Source organism: Aricia agestis, chromosome 14, assembly GCF_905147365.1.
Source record: "Aricia agestis chromosome 14, ilAriAges1.1, whole genome shotgun sequence".
Taxonomy (NCBI): Eukaryota; Metazoa; Arthropoda; class Insecta; order Lepidoptera; family Lycaenidae; genus Aricia; species Aricia agestis.
This window is the reverse complement of record NC_056419.1, coordinates 15,305,962-15,318,363: the sequence shown is the minus strand read 5'-3', so window position 1 is coordinate 15,318,363 and position 12,402 is coordinate 15,305,962. Positions and strand designations below refer to the sequence as shown.

The following is a 12,402-nucleotide window of genomic DNA, read 5'->3' as shown; positions in this document are numbered from 1 at the left end:
GCTGCAAATATTGTTTAGCGGTTGAAGTGCATTATGATGCATTTTTAACCTGTATCGAAAAAACAAACATGGAAAAGAAGAGTGTGGATGCCTCCGCTAAATATTAGTTTTTTTTTTAATACAATAATGGGGAAAACAGCAAACGGGTCACCTGATGGAAAGCAACCACCGTCGCCCATGGACACTCGCAGAATCAGAAGAGCTGCAGGTGCGTTGCCGGCCTTTTAAGAGGGGATAGGGTAGGGGAGGGTGGGGAAGTGGAATAGGGTAGGGGAGGGTGGGAAAGGGGAATAGTGTAGGAGAGGCTAGTGATGGGAATAGGGTAATAGGGTAGGGGAGGGAGGGGAAGAGAATAGGGTGGGGGAGGGTAGGGAAGGGAATAGGGTAGACCGTAGGGGATTGGGCCTCCGGTAAACTCACTCACTCGGCGAAACACAGCGCAAGCGCTATTTCACGCCGGTTTTCTGTGAACCCGTGGTATGTCTTCGGTCGAGCCAGCCCATTCGTTGCCGAAGCATGGCTCTCCCACGGTATTGAGTAACTTTTTAAAGAGGGTTACAAAATTAGGCACTCGTAAACTATAATAATATATTAAGAATTCGATAAGTAATGTAATTTATTTACAATAACGGTATTATGGAAAACTTAAAATCATTAAAATCTGTTATTTCCGATCTCTGAGATTTTTTAACAGAATCTCATAATATTTAAGTTATATTCAATATGCTTTATTATCGTTTTAAGATGTTGAAAAGCGCTGATTAGATAAAATTTGTCAAAAAACCAAAACCAGTATTTAGAATTCCTTTATTATTTTTTTAAAGATTTTTAAAACCCAGAAAATGTACAATTTCGAATCGCATCCACTACCCGCAACTCCTGCAGACCTTATCCGCAATCGAAACTATCTAACGAAACCGAATAATCCTATTTTATTTAGGATTTTATCGAACTTTCGAGTAACCTCGGAGAGCATCTGTCTTTATCAATGAAATCAAATTGATATCTGCGGAAGGAGCACAAAATTGGATTTGCCACTAAAACCCTGGCGCGGGCGGGGGGATAAGCTTTCTACAGTGAAAACTAAAATAGACTATCCCGAGTCCCGACTCCTATTTGCACACTACTGCAGATATAAATGAAGAAAAGAAATTTTTAGAGACACATAGTTTAAAGTTATTTTACCGGTGACAAGATCTTTGATTATTATTATATTTAAAAATCTGAATTATCTTGAGTTCCTACTGCCTGATTACGTTTATAAAGTAGCCCACGATGAACCATATACTTAGGTAACATGTCATGAATCGTGATTCATCATGAAATATTCTCTATGATGATTGATGATGGATGGCATTCCTGATTTGGTAATTTAAGTTATTACTTATAATATTTTCTTGAAAAACAATATCCAACACGAATAATACTCATAGCAATATATACGAAACATTTATTCTATCTAGATAAATAAATATTAATTTCAATTTTGTCTCACTAAGGGTGAAAAACCCATTTTTTTCTTACTTTTGCTCTACTAGGTTACGAAGCCTTCGTGCGCGAGTCTGACTCGCACTTGGCCAATTTTTTCATGGAACATTCAGATGTAAAGTGGAATGGATGTAATATATTATGGCATTTTCAGTGTTAGTGGGTGTGACCTTGCCGTTATCTACCCGCCGCGATTACTCGCTCTGGCCGCTGCTGATAACTTACTCCTGCATGTTAAATATTATACACACGAAAACGTTTCTGTCTGTCTGTTACCTCGTCACGCTCAAGCCGATGGGCCAGCCAGACTATAGCCAGCAGTACTTCCAGATCATTACGACCTGCAAACCTTCAAGAAGAGAGCGTATTCCTTCTAAAAAGGCCGGCAACGCACCTGCTTTCTGCAACTCTACGGAACATATCAGTAGAGAGTATTTGAGCGAGTATCGAAGAGCTGCAGGTGTGTTGCCGGTCTTTTAAGAGGGAAAAGGGTAATAGTGAAGGGCAAGGAAGGGCATAGGGTAGGGGATTGTGCCTCCGGTAAACTCACTCACTCGGCGTGAAACAGCGCAAGCGCTGTTTCACGCCGGTTTTCTGTGAGAACGTGGTATTTCTCCGATCGAGCCGGCCCATTCGTGCCGAAGCATGGCTCTCCCACGTATAAGTATATCTCTTATGGATATATCCCACAATAACATATTTTTTGTCATTTACTTTTAACTTCAAATAATGGCTAATTTTCCAAGCGATTTTAACCAATACGGCAATAACGCTTATTCAATTAAATACTTTAAATACATTATTGATTATGGCCCTCTACAGCATAATTATTACGATTTTAATTTTATATTTTCGAAGATATTACAGATTTCAAAATTGCGGGACGTAAGTAGCTTTTGCGGCAGTACCGACCAATGCGGGCCACGAGTAGTAATGAATATAAATTATTTAAAATCAAACTACTGAATCGATTTTAAGAGCTCACCTGACTCTAAAAATCAAACATCGTCCTTCTCTCTTCACACTCACGCCCGTCTTTCATATGCCAGGTAAATTACTTGAATAAAAGAGACGAACTATAATGATTATGAAAAAAGTGTTTTGATCAAATTTAGGTTTTATCAATAACTTTTTAGATATTAAAAAATATTAAAGAAAAGACAGCAAATTTCGAAGATCCAAGCAAAATTGTGTCCAAGGTTTTTTGTAAAAAAGAAACTGATATTAAAAAATATTAAAGAAAAGACAGCAAATTTCGAAGATCCAAGCAAAATTGTGTCCAAGGTTTTTTGTAAAAAAGAAACTATCGAGCATTTTTTGAGTAATCATGTTTTCGTCTTGAGCATTTAATCTTTATGAACTGAAGTTACTTGTGTCAAAAAATCAGTTTTCTAGACCTTACAGATTTTGAGATCTAGGTTAAAGTATGTAGTCAAGTTAGGGTCATATGGGCTCTGCTCTTAAGCATTTTTTCAGTGACTTAGGCCATAATTTATTTTATACCCGTGCGAAGCCGGGGCGGGTCGCTAGTATATATATATATTTCTTGTGTGCGTGTGTATGTGACTGAACTCCTCCTAAACGACTGGACCAATTTTGATGAAATTTTTTGTGTGTGTTCGTGGAGATTCGAGAATGGTTTAGATTTACAGTTTGGTCTACTGGAAAATGTTTTTTCAATTAATTTCTTATTTATAAGGAGTTGTTGATTTTGGAATGTTTTACATTAGATCCGGCGGACGGCGCTATCATCGCATTCAATATTATTCTATTTCAATTTTAGTTTGTCCTGACAGATGGTGCTACGATTAATTTGAAAAAAATTTTGTTATTCAATTCATGTGCTGATTAAAATATTAAATAAATAACACATAGGCTACAATTTTAACCGACTTTCAAAATGGGGGAGGTGTTATGTTCGTTTTCTTATATTCAACGATTACTCCGCCGTTTGTTAACCGATTTTCAAAATTTTTCTTTTGGTATATAGGGTATCATCCCAATTTGGTATTATATTCAGAAAAGTGGTGATCTGATGAAGGATCCATAAGTAATCGAGGGAACTCCTCAAAACTTATAGGGAAACATATGGTGACTTCGGTTTCGTGAGAAGTATTCTAAGCATATGCTACCAACAAGTAAGATTTTGCACCGAGATATACCTGGTATACCGTGGTTCGGAAGGTGCTGAGAGAATTCCTGATTCTTTATAGATACAAGTTTGGGAGTTTCGGCGTTGTTTTAAGAACAGAAAGCATATGCTACTATGCAAATTACATTCTTCATCATCATCATCATCATCATCACTACCATATTATACCATTTCATAGTCTTTTAGATCGAGACTCGAGTTTGTCAAGCGATAATTAAAAAAAATCTATATCTACCTAATATTATAAACCTGAAGAGTATGTTTGCTTGAACGCGTCAATCTCAGAAACTACAGGTCCGATTTAAAAACTTATCTCAGTGTTAGATAGATCATTTATCGAGTAAGACTCATCATTTATCGAGAAGGTTATATTATATTATTACTCTAAGACTAATACGACAGAAGAAACTCAGGAAAATGTGGGAAAAACGGGGGAAATATTTTTTATGGGAAAATGTACCTACGGATTCTGTAAAATTTCTAATTTACGCGGGCGAAGCCGCGCGGGACATCTAGTATATATATATATATATATATATATACCGAGCAATTCTTATATATATATATATATATATATATATATATATATATATATATATATATATATATATATATATATATATATATATATATATATATATATATATATATATATATATATATATATATATAAGAATTGCTCGTTTAAAGATATAAGATAAGCTAATAATAAGCTAAAATAATAAGCTAGCTTAGAAATACAACATTTTCCGCTACTCCACAATACATATCAGCATTATCACATTACATACAAACTAGTAAATAGGTTAGCATATCGACGGGTGCAAAGTAAAAAGAGTCATCTACAAAACAGCAACTTTTCAGGAGAGCGCATAATAGGAAAAAATGCTCCCATTTTGTCAATTTCCGATCAAATTTATTGAAATTTTCATCATTGTTTCATTATTTATTTATGACTCCACATGTATATTTAATTTCTTCTAATTATGTTTAATTTACGAGATATTGTAGTTGTCTGCATCTACATTGCGCTTGAAAATATGACAACTGAGTTAACTACCACTTGGTCGTTTCTACGTGGGAATTAAAAATTATATTTATTAAAGTATTTTTACCGATTACTAGTACGATTATCAGTAACTACGTAAAGTGTAACACTTTATATTATTATTACAAGTAAGTTATATTATTAAAATATGTAGTTAAACGTTTTACATCTTAAACACGCCAAGTTCAGAACATAATTGCGTAGATATCTTTTTCTACGTTGTCGATTCGGTGCAAGGTACACGATTTAGAAGGAAGTTAAAATATGAAATACTAGCTTTTGCTCGCGGCTTCGCTCGCGTGGAATTTGAAAATCGCGTAAATTGCAAATATTCCCGTAAGCTCCCTTAGAAACATGATGTTTTTCCAAGACCAAAAGTAGCCTATGTTACTTTTCATCCTTTCAATTAAGTTTATGCCAAAAAACAATACGATTTGTTTCTTCGTTAGAGCGTGAAGGAAGGACAAACAAACAAATAAATAAATAAACATACTTTCCCATTTATAATATTAGTATGGATATACTTAGGAATCATTCATTTACTTTCGTAAAAATCGTATTTTCTCACAACAAAAATGAAATTCTGTGTCAATACTTTAATTATTTTAAACTAATTTAAAAATTATTCAGTATCATTATCAGTACAGGAACTATGTTGTAAATTATTATAATTTAGGCAGAGGCTTATTAAGTCTTTGTACTTGGCACTTGTAAGCATGATGGGTTCATTATAACATCATAAGCATCGCCGGACGTTTTACACCATCGGAGGGGTGCATACGATTTTTCAGAACACAAAATGAAATTTTATTTCAACGATTTCTCAATTGCTTCTCGTGATCACAGAGATCCCAAAACCAGTCAAAGATAAGTTAATAGAAAAACTTCGCGAGAACTTGCAAATGCCGGGATATGATGTTACGCAGGTTGCAATTTACCATTTCTGAACTGATGTAATTGTTTACCTAAATTTTGTCGTAATTTACGTCTCGTATCAATACACGTGTCTTTATTTCTCAATCGCCTTTTCTTTAGATCAATATTTAACTGACGTCTTTTTCTACCGTTTAACGAGGAAGGCGTAGAACATTCACTTGATGCCTCCACTGCCGAAGAAGCATCAATGGTGTTGTCTATAGAAGATTTAAAGTTTGAGAGGGACAATATACTCGATGGCCTGCTTGAGTTAATAAACTCAAGCAGGTCATAGATTATATGAGATCAAAGTATCTGTTTAATAAAAAAGAATATATAATATTTTGATCTAATACTGATAATGGACGCGGCGGACTTGAAGTGATGAACTGTATTCTGAGGGTGTTGGCGTATTTGTTAATTTGCTGAGATCGACAAATTTTCAAAATCATTTTATATTTCAGACTGAGAGTGAACTGGTGTGACTGGCCTAGAGTATTCAGATCATGGGGACTTATCTTACAAAGTTAACTTATATTCATTTGTCTTCATCGGTGACACATCAAGGTTTTCTATAAGATGTTCAATAATTTCATCGGGCAACACAGTATTTTGCTCGATAAATCTATCACTTATGTTCTGGAAACTTTCAACTTCTTTAAAAAGTCGTTTTGGACTTTCTGAACATGAAAAAACAGTAAAAAATAACTAACAAATTAGAAGTCAATTAATATAGCTAACAATAAGAATTAACATAAATAGGTACTCATAAACATAATAAACAATACTAATTTGCAAAAGTAAATTGAGACATCTAAATCACAATCGCAACGTAGAAAAAGCTATATGGCAGATAGCCGCTTATGCCGCATAACATGACCCCCGCGCGTCCCGCGTATAGACGACCAGCGGTAGTTATCCGCATCTACATCGTGCAATTTCACAAAACAAGAGTAGATGTCTTCTTTTACGTGACAAAAGTACCAAAAATAAGGTGATATTTGAATTTTTGTTTTTGGTATGTTGTAGAACATGATATTTTAAGCTAGTTTCTACAAAAAAAACGAAAAACTCAAAATTGCAGATGACTTTTTTTACTTTGCACCCGTCGATATAGGTCGCGCTGTTGTTAACAATGGTATTGAGAACGGGGTATTTAATTAAACCAAGCAATTAAAAGTTATAATGAACTTGTATGTTAAATAATTGCGTTCTAATAGGGGGTTCCGATAAATTGTTACTGACATGTTAACTAACTTTTCTTATGGCTTGTTTCACCACTCTCTGATAAAGTGCCTAATAGGCTATTCACAACTTTTTTGACAGATTCTCCATATACTTGATCTGTCAAGTTAATTGGTGGGTAGCCTTATCAGGAAGTGGTGAAACAGGCCCTTAACCTTTTTGTACTTCAACTTGTTTAACAAATACGAAAAAAATAAAGTTTTGCAGTTGTACTGAATCAAAAGTATATTATGTACACCTGAATTGATTATAAGGGATCTATCAGACAGAAAGCATTCACGCGGTCAAGCGATGAAGCGGTCCGTTCTGCTTTTTTTATGTAATAAGGGGGCAAACGAGAAAGCGGGTCACCTGATGAAAAGCAACTTCCGTCGCCCATGGACACTCGCAGCGTCAAGAGCTGCAGGTGCGTTGCCGGCCTTTTAAGAGGAAATAGGGTAATAGGGGAGGGTAGGAAAGGGAATAAGGGAGGGTAGGGAAAAAAATAGGGGAGGGTAGGGAAGCAAGGGCGTTGCCAGGGGGGGGCAAGGAAGCTGAAGCTGCCCTAGAGATTCTAAAAAAGTTGCCAAATATAATGCAAACAACGACCACTATAATATTAAAATCTGGTAATTAAAAAAATACGCTGTACGATGCAGTACACTTATTCAAATTCAAACTCCTTTTTATTCTATTTTTATAATAAATGTTATTATAACTTATTTACAAGTTTTTTATTGCATAGTCAAGAGTTCGTGCTCATGTAGCTTTACCACGAAGCTTTACACATCTCTCTCTTTCTCGACTCTGTACTGTCACAGAATATATTATATGTATATAGTACTAAGATACTGCTGTTATTACAATGGCTGTAGATCATAGATGTAAGGCTCGTAGTACAAGTGAAAAGCTTCATGTGCTGTCGACTTTACCTACAATTCATATCTACTTCTCTCATTTATAGAGAATGAGAAAAGTATGAATTGTAGTAGGTAAAGTCAACTTGCCCCCCCCCCTGCGCCATCTGCTGGCGACGCCCTTATAGGGAAGGGAAAAGGGTAGGGGATTGGGCCTCCGGTAAACTCACTCACTCGGCGAAACACAGCGCAAGCGCTGTTTCACGCCGGTTTTCTGTGAGAACGTGGTATTTCTCCGGTCGAGCCGGTCCATTTGTGCCGAAGCATGGCTCTCCCACGTTACAAATGTGTTTCTTTCTTTGTGTTGTCTTACGTGTTATAGATTTACGTTTAATAGAGTATATCTATGCATAGGCGTACCCAGGTTCTGGGCCAGGGGGGAGCAAATTACCCAGGTTCAGGTGCCAGGGGGGGGCAAATCACCCAGGTTCTGGGCCAGGGGGGGGGGCAAATCAGATTTTTCATAAGCTAGGTGTTTATAAAGAATAAAAAATTAATAATTTTTAGTTGTAAAAATATTGTATTGCAAACAAATGGCAAAAATTCGTTCTTAATTTTTAATTTTTATAGATAAAAGTACTAGATAATATACTTAGTAGGAACGTCAACATGATCCAGGGGGGGCAGCTGCCCCCATATTTCAGCCATTTTTCGTGCATATTTGCATGCATATTTCGGCACTTCGATCATGCATATAATCCGATGTCTAAATAAAATTATAAAAACACCCTGTAAAAAAACATTAAAAACTAACGCATGTCTCTTATACTTACTATAAACAAATCTGTTGTTATGATTCGAACTTTGCTTTATGTGTATTGTGATTTACAATTAGTCAATTACTTATTTTTAATTACGATTTAAAATAAGTAATTGAGTGTAAGTAGTTAGTTAATATACGGTCTACAACACAGAGAAATCGGCAAATTACTGATGATGGATGAGAGGTGTAGCAACAGTAGTGAATCATTTAAAGCATATGTTAAAAATTATTCTAAAACCTTCAGAAAAGTTTGTAAAGCTGCTAAGGCTCTATATATCAAAAATAAAATTAAAAATTCTAAAAATAAAATCAAAACTACATGGAAGGTTATATCTGGTGAGACTGGAAACGTCACCTGTCGTAACACTGATTTTGAATTATACTTTGAAAATAAAAAGATTACAAATAATCTCGAAGTTGCGACGGTTTTTGAAAAGTTTTTTGCTGACATTCCGGTCTCAACTACAAAAAATCTAAATTCCTCACCAGAAGCTGCTGAAAAGCTACTCAGAGACAATGTAAAGGAATGTGATGTCAATTTCAAGTTTAGGGAAATTAGCCCTAGAGATATTATTGATACCTTTAAATTGTTGAATATTAAAAATACTACTGATCTCTGGGGCATGTCTACAAAAATTATTAAATCGATAATTGACATCATAGCTCCTCATCTGGCAATAATTTTCAATGACTGCATTAAGAGTGGTGTTTTTCCTGACTTAATGAAGCACAGTAAGGTCGTACCTTTATTTAAAGCGGGAATTAAATCAGATCCGACTAATTACCGGCCTATTTCGATTTTACCGACTCTTAGTAAAATATTTGAAAAAATAATTTTACAGCAATTACTGTTACATTTTAATTTAAATAATTTATTACACAATAACCAATACGGTTTTACTAAGGGTCGTTCCACAACGGATGCTGGTATAGGTCTTCTTTGTAGTATATTTGAAGCTTGGGAGGAGTCACAGGATGCCTTAGGTATTTTTTGTGACCTCTCTAAGGCATTTGACTGTGTCGAGCATGCTACTTTAGTCAAAAAATTGCACCACTATGGCATAAGGGACTCAGCACTCAGCCTTTTGACTTCTTACCTCAAAAATAGGACTCAAAGGGTTGAAGTTAATAGTAAAAGATCCAATGGGACCAAAATAGAATTAGGTGTACCACAGGGATCCATTTTAGGACCATTTCTTTTTCTCATCTACATTAATGACTTACCTTATCTAGTTAAGGATAATGAGATAGTACTTTTTGCTGATGACACTTCACTTATTTTTAAAGTGAAGCGACGGCAGTCAAATTACGACGAGGTAAATAGTGCTCTCTCAAAAATAGTACATTGGTTTAATGTTAATAACTTACTTTTAAACTCTAAGAAAACCAAATGTTTAAAATTTACTTTGCCCAATGTTAGGCAAGTTCAAACCAATTTACTATTAAATGATGAGAAAATGAATTTGGTGGACTCCACTGTATTCTTATGCATTACATTAGATAGTAAATTACAGTGGGGTCCTCATATTGCTAATCTTGCAGGTAAGCTCAGTTCTGCAGCATATGCAGTCAGAAAAATTAGGGAAATTTCTGATGAAGACACGGCAAGACTAGTTTATTTTAGTTATTTTCACAGTAGAATGTCTTATGGTATCCTTTTATGGGGAAACGCTGCCGACATCAATACAATTTTTGTGCTGCAGAAGCGAGCTATACGCTCAATTTATAAAATGTCAGCTTTTGAATCTCTGAGAGAAAAGTTTAAAGAAATTGGTATTCTAACTGTTGCTTCTCAATACATTTTGGATAATGTATTGTATGTTAGAAAGAATTTAACAAAATTTAAAACCAAAAGTGATAGTCACGGTAGAAACACTAGAAATAGGCACAAGCTGGAAATACCAGTGATCAGACTTAGCAAAATAAGTAAATCTTTTAAAGGTCAATGTATACGCCTTTACAATAAAATCCCGGAAAACGTTCAAAATCTATCAATTAATAAATTTAAAAAAGTAATTAAAGAACGTTTGTGTGCCAAAGCCTACTATACGGTCAAAGATTTCCTAAACGATAGCACATCTTGGGAGTAGGATGGCTGCTTGCAAGGCTGCTTCTACATTTATTATATGTGACTTACAATTGTGTATTCATATTGTATAGATTAAGTTATTTACATTGTAAATTTTATTTTTTTAAAAGACAAATTTTCCACTTTTTTACTAAAAAGTGGCCCCGTGCGAGTTTCTTACGCCGGTTCTTCTCGCCGGGTTAGTTCCCGAACCGGTGGTAGGCAACATGTAGTTCAACATTCTGAAAATATTTGATTCAAATTTATTCAGAAATAAAACAATTTTTATTTTATTTTATTTTTATTTTACTATTACGTAAACAAAGCAATAGCGGCAAATTAGTTGACGGATCAAAAGTACATAAAACGTTATCTTATTTATACTATGTTCTAGTGGGAAAGTAGATCTACCTACCTACCTACTTCCTTTGTGTGATAGAAAACTAATACAATAAAAAAGAAGTAAGTAGGTATCTCTGATCATCAAGTAAAAATTATTATATTATGCTAGAATAAGTGCGTAGTACTGACCTTTCCTGTTCAACAGGTAATTTAAACAAAAACAATTCTGGAATTGTTGCATTACTATTAAAACATCCAAACACACAGCAATATCTATTACTCCTGCGAATATGATCGGACATTTTTGATTCGTTTAGCCGTGGCGCGGCGCGGCGCAGCGTGCATCGTAAAGTGTTAGCCCCGACTGGTAATGCCGAAATATTGTCCGAGATTTTGTTGTGTGCCGTGTGGCGACGCATTGATACTATGGCGCACACGTACAAGCCGCGCGCGGTGCCTTTGTATGAAGATAACTTACTTCCCCTCCTTTTACTATGGTGCAGTCGCGCTGCATTTTACATACTAATATTACATAGCTATCGTCTTTATGACAGTAACTGGAGACTCCAGTCTGGAGCCACATTTAGGCGCTCTAACTGAGTATTTTGATTGAAACCGAGCATAAGTAACTGTAAGCCTAAAGCAGCCTTTCCCAAAGTGGGCGATAACGCCCCCTTGTGGGCGCTGAAAGTCTAAAGGGGGCGGTGTGGGACCCAGAAAAAAAATGGGGCGCTGTTTAGGGGCTTGGGGGAGATTTATTTCATCTGAATGCATTTTAAATTGAAACAATGGAGGCGCCAAACCATAATTTGTTCTCATATTGGGCAGTAGACAAAATAAGTTTGGGAACCTCTGGCCTAAAGTTAAAGTCAACAACTAGTTGTCAAACGTTTGGCCCTAACTCGTAAGCCGCACACTTTGGGACAATTATTCAACCTTCATCGGCGATTAGGGCCGAAGTTTAATTTGTCACAAAACGCCCAAGAATCGGCTCAATCGACCAGCCCTTTATCCCTCGATACGTCACAATGTTTGCCAAACTGCTTGCGGTAGTCTAGTCACAAAAAATATAGGATCTTACGCAGTGCCGTAAATAGCCTTTTTTGCGCCCTGTGCGAGCTTATATAACTGCACCCTTGTTTTTTAACTGACTTCCAAAAAGGAGAAGGTTATAAGTTATAACAATATGTTCGGCTGTGGATATACTTTTTTATTACTTTATTGGAAAACATCTCTGGGGCGCAGCGGAAAGTACTTATCGGGAGCAATTCGAAAAAATAAGAGTATACCTGGTCATTCTTGCGCCCCCCCAGAGTCTACGCCCTGTGCCTGGGCACCGGTGGCACCGCCCTATTTACGGCACTGATCTCACGGCTATATTACCTGCGGCACTCGAAGACGAATGTTAATCACGTAACAAATAAAAAATAATATGAGCCCCATAAATTATCGTCAAACACATTATTAAATTGAAGTTTAATTAAG

The 12,402-nt window shown here is 35.8% G+C and overlaps 1 protein-coding gene across 8 annotated transcripts in view; it reads right to left on the bottom strand.

Annotated features, from left to right (window-relative positions):
* LOC121733544 (syntaxin-binding protein 5) overlaps nucleotides 1–12,402 on the bottom strand; it is a 263,948-nt gene that overhangs the window by 229,399 nt on the left and 22,147 nt on the right. The gene's annotated exons all lie outside the window — the stretch shown is intronic.